Consider the following 10,887-nt stretch of genomic DNA (forward strand, 5'->3'; position numbering starts at 1 on the left):
GATAGTAAAGGAAGGAAAAGCCTAATCACAGAGAAGGCAGGTGGGAAGACTTAGATTCAGATCAGTGTGCTTTCTCTAAGGAAAAAAGACACTAGGCCAGGGAGTGTTCCAAAAGGAAGACAGCAATCGTGGCCACCAGAGCAAAATTTCTGTAGACTGTGGATTCTGCAGTTTACAGAGATTCCCCAGCCTCCCTATGAACTGGAAAAGGGTGGGCTCCCTATGATAGAGTGGACAGCTGAGGAAGAAGGAGAATTTCAGGAATTACAAACAGCTGTACTGAATGCATTGGCCATCCCAGATGATACCAAGCCCTTACACTAGTATGTGGATAAAAAATGAAGGGGTGGCCAAAGGAGTTTTTACTCAGAATCTGGTCATTGGCAAAGGACAATAGCCTATCTTAGTAAGAAACAAGATCCAGAAGTGGCTGGATTCCCCTCTTGGCTATGCATAATTGCTGCCACGGCCCTCCTGGTCAAGCATGCATGTAAATTGAATATGGGTCAAAATCTCATCTTGACCACCACCCATGCTATTGAGGGCATCCTCCGGACTCCACCAGACCGATGGATGACAAACGCCTGAGTGATGGGTTATCAGGTCCTCATCTTCAGTGAATCAAGTGTGACCTTCCGGCCCCTGACAGTGCTAAATCCAGCCACACTGGTGCCAGAAGAGCTGGCTGACCACCCACACGACTGCAGGGCGGTCCTACCCCAAGTTGCAGGAATAAGGCCAGATCTCAGAGACATTCCCCTCTCTGATGCCGAGATGACTCTGTTCACAGATGGGAGTTGCTACATGGTCAATGGAAAGAGCTATGCGGGGGCTGTGGTAGTTTCTCCTGAGCAGAAACTCTGGACAGCAGCCCTGCCACTTGGAACTTTGGCACAAAAAGCAGAGCTAATTGCACTCACTAAGGCACTGCAAATGGCCAAAGGTAAAACCGCCAGCATCTATAAGGGCATCAGGTATGCTTTGTTACTTTCCTTATTCATGGACCTATTTATAAAGAAAGGGGCCTATTAAAACAGAAGGAAAAGGAATTAAATTTAGAGGAGAAATATTGGCTCTCCTCCAGGCTATTTGGGAACCAAAAGTGGTGGCCGTTATGCATTGTCCCAGACACCAAAAGGGGACTCATCGGATTTCAAAAGGAAACCAATTAGCAGATCAAGCTGTGAAGCAAGCAGCCCGAGAAACAGTGCAAAAACTGGTTACACACCCGGCTCCAGCCCTACCAGAAAAACCGAATAATTCAGAAGAAGATTTAAAGTATTTAAAGAAATAGGTTAAATTGGACTATGAAGGGGACTGGGCTAAGACTGATGCAGGAAAAATAATTCTTCCTCGAAGACTAGGCAAAAAGTTAGTAGACCAGATACATCAGTGTACTCATTTGGGGATATGCAATCTCAAGGAGCTTATAGGCAAGCAGTTCCAGGTTTCTAAATTAGGGCATAGGGTTCAGGGTGTAGTCGATAGATGTGCTCAATGCCAGGCAGTTAATGTGGGAAGAACTAAAATGGGAAGAGGGAAAAGAGAAAGAGGTAAGGAACCAGGAATTTATTGGGAAATAGATTTTACAGAAATGAAACCTGGAAAAAATGGGTACAGGTACATGTTAGTTTTTGTAGATACTTTTTCAGGCTGGGTAGAGGCTTTTCCCACCAAACATGAGACAGCAGGAGTGGTAGCCAAAAAGCTATTAGAAGAAATAATTCCTAGGTTTGGGCTGCCTCTCGCAATCAGGTCAGACAGTGGCCCTGCATTTGTGAGTTCAGTCTCACAGGCATTGGCCAAGGCCGTGGGCACTAATTGTAAACTACGTTGTGCCTACTGGCCCCAGAATTCCAGGCAAGTAGAGAGAATGTACCTGACTCTTCAAGAGACATTGACAAAATTAATTTTGGAGACTGGCGGTGGATGGGTGGCTCTCCTTCCTTTCTCCATCCTCAGGGCACGATTTACACCCTATTTAAGCTAGGTGACCCTATTTGAAATAATGTTTGGGAGACCCTCCTCTCTGTCCTCAACTATAAGAGGTTGTCCTAGAAGAAATGTCTGATCAGTCTGTACTCCAGTCACTGTGGCTATTACAGTCTGTACTAAAAAAAGCCCACTCAGGTATTCTGACTTCCCACCCTGGGATGGAGACGGAGGTATAACCACATTCTTACCAACCTGGGGACTTGGTTTGGATACATCGCTATCAAAGGGGAAACTTGGAGCCTTGCTGGAAGGGACCATTTACTGTAAAAGTAGAGGGCATTAGGGCCTGGATTCATGCGGGTCACGTCAAATGAGCCAAGGACAAGGACGCCCCCCAGAGATGGAAGCTGCAGTTGACAGACCCCACTGACCATGGAATAAAGCTAAAACTAAAAAAAAAAAAAAAAAAAAAAAAAAAAAAAAACTGCGAGTTCATTTTTTCTCATATTGTTACCTGTTCAGGTAAAGTATAGGTGGTAAATTAGATGAGCAGAATTAGGAAAAAAATGGAAAAGGTTATTCAAAGCTTTGAATGGCTAACTCATAAGCCGACTGTGCACTACTGTTATTTTTTGGCCCCTGTATTAACATCTCCCTAATGTCATTGGTACCAAAGAAAATTGGAGCGATAAAAATGTTTGTCTTACATGCTCAATATAAACCCCTTACAACAGGAGAACATAGAACTGGCTGAAAAGTCAAGGATTTGACTAATTTCCAAAGAAAGGGGGGAATGTAGGGGCCTGCTTAGCCAGAGGAATTTACTTGTAATCCCTGGATATAGTGGTGGGACAGGCCAGATAGCTGTATCCAATCAGAGGGTTCCACATATATTAATTTTGGTGAGTTGAAATCTCATTGTCCACCTGTGTGTGAGCCGGGCTTAACCACCTCTATAAAGGTTAGTCTGTGAGGTTGGCGAGGGAGAAGTAGGAGGAGTTATAATAGCTGTTAGAGAATTAGGAGGAGTTAGACTAGCCATTAGAGAAGTAGGAGGATTTAGAATAGCTGTTAGAGTAGTAGGAGGAGTTAGAGTAGCCATTAGAGTAGCTGTTGGGAGCCATTAGGGTAGTTGTAGGAGTGATAGCGTCAGGGTTGTCTGGAGCGTCAGAACTTCAGGATCATCGGGAGCATTGGGAGCGGCATTGCTGGGAGCTGCCCTGCCCCGAACAGCAGCGGCACCACGAGCGGCCTTGCCTCCATGAGCAGCAGCACAGTCCGCGAACCGCCTCACATTGGCCCTGCCGAGACTGGCACGCTGCCCTGAGGCACAGCCTCGCCAGATCGGTGTCATTCTGGAGAGCCGCATCATTGGCATGAGGCCTCATTGGAGAGTGGCCTGGTCCAGAGCGGCCTCTTTATCATTGGGTGCAGACTTCATCCAGCATGTAGCATCGTCTACAGTGGCTCCTAGTGGGGAGCAGCCTTGTCAGAGTGGCGTCATGGGGAGGAGAGTCTGTGTCGTCAGGGTTTTCGTCCTCGTCATCCACGCTTCTGTGTCATCGGGAGCGGTGTCCTGTCATCATCGCTGGATGTAATAAATGGCCCCGAACTATCAGTTTGATTTTCGATGCTTGACATGAAATAAAGCTTTGCTTGATTTTTCCTTTGTGTAGTCTCATAACACTGATCATGGACCCTTATACTCCAATACTTTCCTCTAGGGACAGATGCCTGCAAACCTCAGCTAGGGTTCCGTTGAGGTCCTAGGGACATGTCATTTCCATCTTCTGACTCAGGGCCATTGACCTGGGTGTCTGCCTGGAGGTTGGTGTCTGGCATGTGTCAGAATGTGCATTTTTGTCCAGAGTGGCAAAGGAAATTGGGTGGGATCAGGGGCCTTGCAGGTGTCTCCCAATCTGGAGGTTTTGTGCAAATGGGACGGGCAGAGTATCCTTTGGGAGGGCAGGCAGAGACCTGCCCTGTGGCACCAGTGGCATCATCCTGGACAGCCTGTCGGCCAGGGCTTTGGGGACAAAGTCTGCAAACACATACTCGGGTTAGGGTGTGGGGCAACGTGATGGCAGGCCTGATCTGCAGACCATGAAGGCAGTGCCTCTGGATCTGAAATTAGGGTGATGGGGAGTGGGAGCACAGGATTTTCTGTCTGGGTTGTGTGTCTCGGTTTGCATGGAATGGATGGGTGGCCTCATTGGTCCATGGGAGATACTCCCTCAGTGGGGATTTTTCACAGCTCCCAAGGTTTTGGTGTCTTACTGGATGAAGGGAAGAGAGCTGTTTTCCTTCTCAGGGCTCCCGCCATAGCAGGGTTTCCAGAGTCAGCTTCTGGGTCCGGGCGCCTGGAGAACCCGACTGAGGGTGAGGATTTGAGCCTAGAGTCATGGAAGTACCAATATGCGGGCTCCTGGTCCAGCTACCGAGGGGTCTTCTTTGAAAGCAGGCTCAGACTGATGGTCACAATGCCTGTTTTATGGACCACATGTCTGGCATGTGTCCAAATGCGCCTTATTTCCAAGGCAGCCAACAAATTTGGGTTGGGCTCAGGGACATTGCAGGTGACTCCCAATCTGGAGGATTTGTGCAAATGTGATGGGGGGAGTTTAATTCAGGTGGGCAGGCAGAGTGTTGCACTTGTGGCTCCATAGGCCCCATCCTGGAAGGGCTGTTGGATAGGGCTTCGGGGACAAAATTCTGCAAACACAAACTTGGGATAGGGTTCTGGGCGAGGTGATGGCTGGCACGATCTGCTGTCCATGAGGGCAGTGTCACGGGATCTGAAATGAGGGCCTTGTGGAGGCGGGAGCACAGTCTTTTCTGTCTGGATTGTGTGTCTCGGTTGGCCACAGAATGGAGCGGTAGCCTCATTGGGACAGGGGAAATTCTGCCTCTGTGAGGATTCTGCCCAGCTCCCAGTGGTTTGGTGTCCTTCGGGGGGAAGGGAAGAGTGTTGTTTTCGTCTCAGGGTTCCCGCCTTACCTGGGATTTCATATTCATCTTCTGGGTCCGTGCCCATGGAGAACCTGACCCAGGGTGAAGATGTGGGCCTAGGGACATATGAGGCCCAATGTGCGGTTTCCTGGTCCATCTTGTGAGAGGGCTGGTTTGGATCAGATTCAGGCTGAGGTTCACAATGCCTGTTTGTGGCCAGGGCAGCCCTCCTGGTTGGGCGTGGTCTCATGGACCATGCAGCTGGCTCTCACTCTGAGGTTAGACCCCAATCCCCACAGCAAGCTTTCCCATCTTGGGGAAGGAGGAGTGCTCTTTTATGCTTGAGGTTCCCCCATAGGCCGGGATTTGAACTATGGTCTGGGCACAGATACCTGAATACCCAGGTTGGGTAGAGATGACAGTATCTGGTCTTGGTACATAGTGCAGGATATGGGGCCCGTTATCTGAAGGGCTGATGAGAGGTCGGGGCTCATGCTGTGTCAGACAGAGCATTAGTGCACAGGGAGGCCTAGGACATTGGGATACTGTCGAGGTCCGTGCAGGTTGATCCTCACGTGGGGATCCTTTGCAGAAACCTAGGGCCCTTCTTCTTTCTGGAGAGCAGACAGAAGACTGCATTTTGTCTTCCAAATGAACAATCTGGAGGGTTTGTTGGCCAGGAGGGTGAGGAAGCAAGTCTACACGCACAAGCGTCTTTTCTGTTCAGTGCCAAGCACATGGTAGTTCCAATGTGCAGCGTCTGGCTTGAGATCTCCACACCTGAGTCAGAGCCTGTGTCAGATGTTCGTTCATGCTGGAGTTTCTGTCCATGATGGCTGACGAATGGAGGGGTGGCGTTATGAGGACTTGGAGGCATTCCCATGTTGGGACTTGTAAGCTGATTCAAACAGCAAGTTTTCCTTCTGCGGGAGATGGGGCGTCCGTTTTGATGGCGCCAGGGTACCCCATATGTAAAGACGTGGTAGCAGAAGTCACTGCATGGATGCCTGGAAAGCCCAGCTCCACTTACTCTTTCAGCCCAAGGAATAAGGCCGTTTTGATCAGGTGGCTCTGGGGCAATTCCCAGGGGTGCTGAGGTGACAGGGAGCCTCATTCTGATGGGTCAGAATGTTTCCAGGGAGACCTTAGAATGTAGCAGGGGCTCAGGAGCCATGCAGGATTCTCCTCACCTGAGGGTTGGATGCAGCTCCCAAGAGCCTGGTGGCCTTCTAGGAAAAGGAGGTATTCTGTTATTGGCTTAGAGATCAAGTGTTGGGCCATATGTAGGTATTCCAGAGTTTGCCTCTGGATAAAGATGCTGGCGAACCAAAGCTAGGGTTCCGTTGAGGTCCTAGGGGTATGTTAGGTTCCACCCTCTGACTCAGGGACATTGACCTGCCTGTCTGCCTGGAGGTAGGTGTCTGACATGGGTCCGAATGCATCTTTTTTTCCAAGGCGGCCAATGGATTTGGAGTGGGCTCAGGAGCATTGCAGCTGTCTCCCAAACTAGAGGTTTGTGCAAATGTGACATTCAGAGTTTACATCAGGTGGGCAGGCAGAGTCCTATGCTGATACCCCGATACTCGCCTTGACATGAGTTACACAGTGCTGGGTTATTCTCAATGAAATCTAAGGATTCCAAGAGAAATATCATATGGCTTCACTCATATGTGGCCCATGACGAATAGCATGGGCATGAGTAAAAGCAAGGGAAAATGGAAAGAGAAGAAGTCAGACAGGGAGACAAACCAGGAGAGACTCATGACTCTGGGAACCACACTGATGGTTACAGAAGGATGAGACATGCCAGGAATGAGGGATCTGGTTCATGGTATGGAGGTGGTGTGGAATATATGCTGTTGATCACTCGGTGGTATATGCAACTAAAGAATCAGGGAACACTATCTCACAAAAATATGAAGGATGGAATGCTTCCCGAACAAAAGAAAAAGTATTGAAAAGAAAGAAAAACAAGCTGTGTCACATGTATAGGAAGAAAGAAAGAGGCAAGAAATGAAGTATAGTTTTATTATCTTACTGATTAAAATGGTATGCAATTGGTTTCCTATGTGGTCCTTATATGATTTGGGTCTTTGGACATTGCAAATTAGATTCTTCCCTCTTCCTACATTTTGGGAATAGATGAGAAGAAGCGGCATTGCCTTCATTAAATGTCTCGGAGTGTTGACGAGCAAACTGGTGTTTTTGACCTGGCTTTTTGTGTGTTGGGAGGTGTTAGAGGAATGCTTCAAGCACCTTTGTCATTACCTGAGCCGTCAGATGTGTATGTTCATGACCTAGTCTTGGTAGTGGGTATGTGTCTTGGAATTTATCCTTTTCTCTCAGGTCTTGGATTTGCTGGCATACTTGTGTGTAGGGGACTTTTAGGATAGGTTGTTTAGGAGAGTTTAGTCCTGAATGCTTTAATAATTCTTGATAGGTAGGGAGTTAACTTTTCTAGTTTTGTCGGTTTCTGACGTTGATACTTTTTTTCATTAAGGTATTTTCTCTGAGGTTTGTTTCCATGAGTGCTACTCCTCACTTGCTCCCTAAATTCTGTGGGACCCTTTTAATTGTGTGTGTGGGGGGAAGTGGGAGGGAGGGTGTGTTTCACAAAGACGTTTAGAATGATATTTTAAGAGATATGATGCCGCTCTTCTTTGGATCACAATTCACCTTCAAATGCATTGAAACTCATGTTCCATCTTGTTCGGCCACATTTCCTGCAATGAATGTCCCATTTAATCCTCTTTTAGAAACAAAGACTCTACCTAATGTGCCATGGAACAAACACCAAATTTTGTGTGCCCGGTTAGAGTCTCATTGTGTATCCCTCCCTTTTTTTCTTTTTTTGCTTTTTCCCATGATCCTTTACTTACAATAGTGAGTGAAATCATATGTTGTTTGTCTTTCTGTGACTGACAGATGGGCCACAGCCCAATACTCGCCATCTTTCTGCCATATGTGGCAAGTTTCAAGATTCCTTCTTGCCTATGGCTGCATAAGAGTCTGTGGTGCATTGGGAGGACAGGGAGCTTGCAGAAACATCTGGGAGCTCCAGGCTTGTCTTCCGCCATCAGCACAACAGGAAGATGACCACATCAATGGAACCATGGTGTCAATGAACTTGAATCCTTGAAATCATACTCCAAGGCAAAAGAGAGAAGAATTTGCAGAGACCATGGGAGAAGGTTGTAGACATGTCTTCAGGGAGAAGTGGAAGGTTGGTGCTTCAGAGGGCAGGGAGCCATGGCCAAAGACAAAGGCCCAGGAGAGAGGCACACCGGGAACCCACAAGTTGGATGCTGACCCATTGCTTTTGGTGTGGAAATGGAGACAGTCTGAATGGCACGAGTACTTGTAACCAAAGGGTCCTGAGGCCCGTGTATCTCAGCTCAGCATGCTTGACAGACATATATTCCAGAGAACACTGTGTTTCTCCTGCAGAACACACCAGCAAGCAACCGGGTGTAGACAGCCTGGAAACCATGATCAGAAATAATACTTGTTGACACAGTGGTATGATGATTGTTTCTTGCTGTGCATCCGTGATAGGTACTGTTCGTGGAGATGCCTCGATGGGGGAAAAAGAATCTTGGGGCTCTACCACTGTCAGCATAAAGCCCGAGCTAGTGGCCACAGACAGGATGGTGTGGATATTAGCTGCCTAACCTGCAATCAGGTAGTCCCAACCCTGGAAACCTGTTGGGAATAACTTCCTCACGCCACGTTGCTTAGGACCAGGAGAACAGACCCTCCATTGGGGACCAGAAGAAAGCCCTGCCCACATCCTCTCTCTTGACTACAGCATTCATCAGGCCTTAGAAAGGTTGAGTGGGTTGAAAGTCTCCTTTCATAGGCACACCAGAGGCAACAAAGCTAAACCTCACCACATGCGGTCAGACACCAAACATTTTGAATGGCAGACAATGAGGGCCTCTGCAGAGGACTGGCCCAGAAGAGAGAGGACAGCCACAACCCAACCCAGTGGGCATGCCACATATATGGGAGACTCCATCAAAGGTCAGCCAGTGGCACTCCATGACACTTTCATCGTAAAGAAATTCCTCTCAGGGTAGAAAACAGAAGGCGCTTTTCGAATACAGAGAAGAATACAGAGACCTGAACTAAGGCAACGATGGAAGAATCAATTGAAGACAAGGCAAAAGAACAAGAAACGATCATGGCCACAAAATCGAAGTGAATCATATACATGTCATATGCCAGGTGGAGGATTTACGCAGCAGCCAGGATACTCACCCTGGATCAGAAAAACCTAGAAGGAATCAGGGAGTCTCAGATCACAGATATAAAGGTGATAAAAAATAATTAAATAAAGAGGCCCTTATGAAAAAATTTGTTATCAGACTGGATGAAAAGTTCAGGAAGCTGACAAACCAGAGGATCCAATGAGGTACCTGGAATACAAGTACTGGGAAAAAAGAAGTGAAGGAAAGGAGAGAAGGAAGAATGATGGAACATGACAATGGACATAGGGAAAACCTTGACTGCTATGAATATCTATGGGTGCTTATTGTAGGAGACCTAGAAGAGAGAGAAAATAGTGGGCTCAACATTTCTTTGAGAAATCTGAGGTTCAAACATCCCTCATCTGGGGTCAGAAACAGAGATCCAGATTCCGAGGCACAGAGGACTCCCAGCACCATCCACAGAAGCACAGCAACACAAGATATAGTGTAATTCACCCTTCCAAACTAGCAATGCAGGAAGCCCAAATATGCTTGGGAGAAGAGTGTTTCTAAAGCCAAGTGCCTTACTTCGTGGCAACCGGCTATGCCAGCTATAGAAGCATGTTGTATAGTGCAAGCCACACCAGCACAAGCCCAAACCCTATCCCCTGCATTCTGAACAATAACAGAGCAGGAGTTCTCGTCTAGAACAATGATGTGTTAAGAAGACAAAGATTGTGTCCAGGGGCGTCTCCATCAGTTCAGACGTGGCCTTCAGCTCTTCTGCTTATCCCAGGCTCATTGGAATGTCTCTCACCTCAGTTTCCCCTCTCAGAGGCAAGTCTGCTTCTTCCTCTCCACCTCCCTCACTGATTATGTTCCCTTGTCATTCTCTGTCCCATACATGCAAGCACATCTTTGAAACACAACACAACAACAAGAGTCAGTAGATAAGGATTGACTGGGGCCAGAGGATGCTTCATTCAATTTGGTCCTATGCCCCTATGGAACCCAGCCCGGTCCAGAGCACCTCCCACCACCCCAAATGCCAGACCTTGGCTCTGAGCTCCCTTGTTTTTTCTCCTCTTCTTCATCTTCATGCATCTCCACACCATCACGGAGCATCCTCTCTCTGTCCCGCTTCAAGGGCCCCTTGTTCTACCATTGTTCCTCCTCACCTGGATCCTTTAGAACATTCCCATCATATGTAACAGGCACTGTTTGTTTATCCCATGTTTATCCCATGAAAACCATTGCAGAATGAAAATGGGAGGCTTAAGGCAGTCTTGTGCTGCAAAATCTCCATTTAGTTCCACAGAAGGAAACTGCACCACCCTGCGGGAATGCTCAGGGATCTTAGGCCGTTGAATCTTCTTCAAGGCCTACTTCTATCTATCTATCTATCTATCTATCTATATATATATATATATAGTTTCAGTTTCAGGAAGACAACATATATATATATATATATATATATATATATATATATATATATATATATATATATATATATAAATCTATCTATCTATCTATCTATCTATCTATATATATATATATATTTATATGTATATATATGTTGTCTTCCTGAAACTGGCACGGAAGCCTTCCCGATGGCTTCACATGGGCAATGGGTCTCCTCCTCCAGGCTCCGTACTTGCTCCTGTTGGCTCCAAACTGATGAGTCCATCCTGGGCCTAAGGTTCTAGGGTGTAGGGTCTGCCTTTTTGCTTGGTCAGCTTGGAAGATGGGGAGGCCTTCTTGGTATGGTTACTGGAGATGCTCAGAGGAGCTTGTGTCCTTGCTGTTGAAGACT

This window comes from Meles meles, chromosome Y (genome assembly GCF_922984935.1).
Source record: "Meles meles chromosome Y, mMelMel3.1 paternal haplotype, whole genome shotgun sequence".
NCBI classification, from domain to species: domain Eukaryota; kingdom Metazoa; phylum Chordata; class Mammalia; order Carnivora; family Mustelidae; genus Meles; species Meles meles.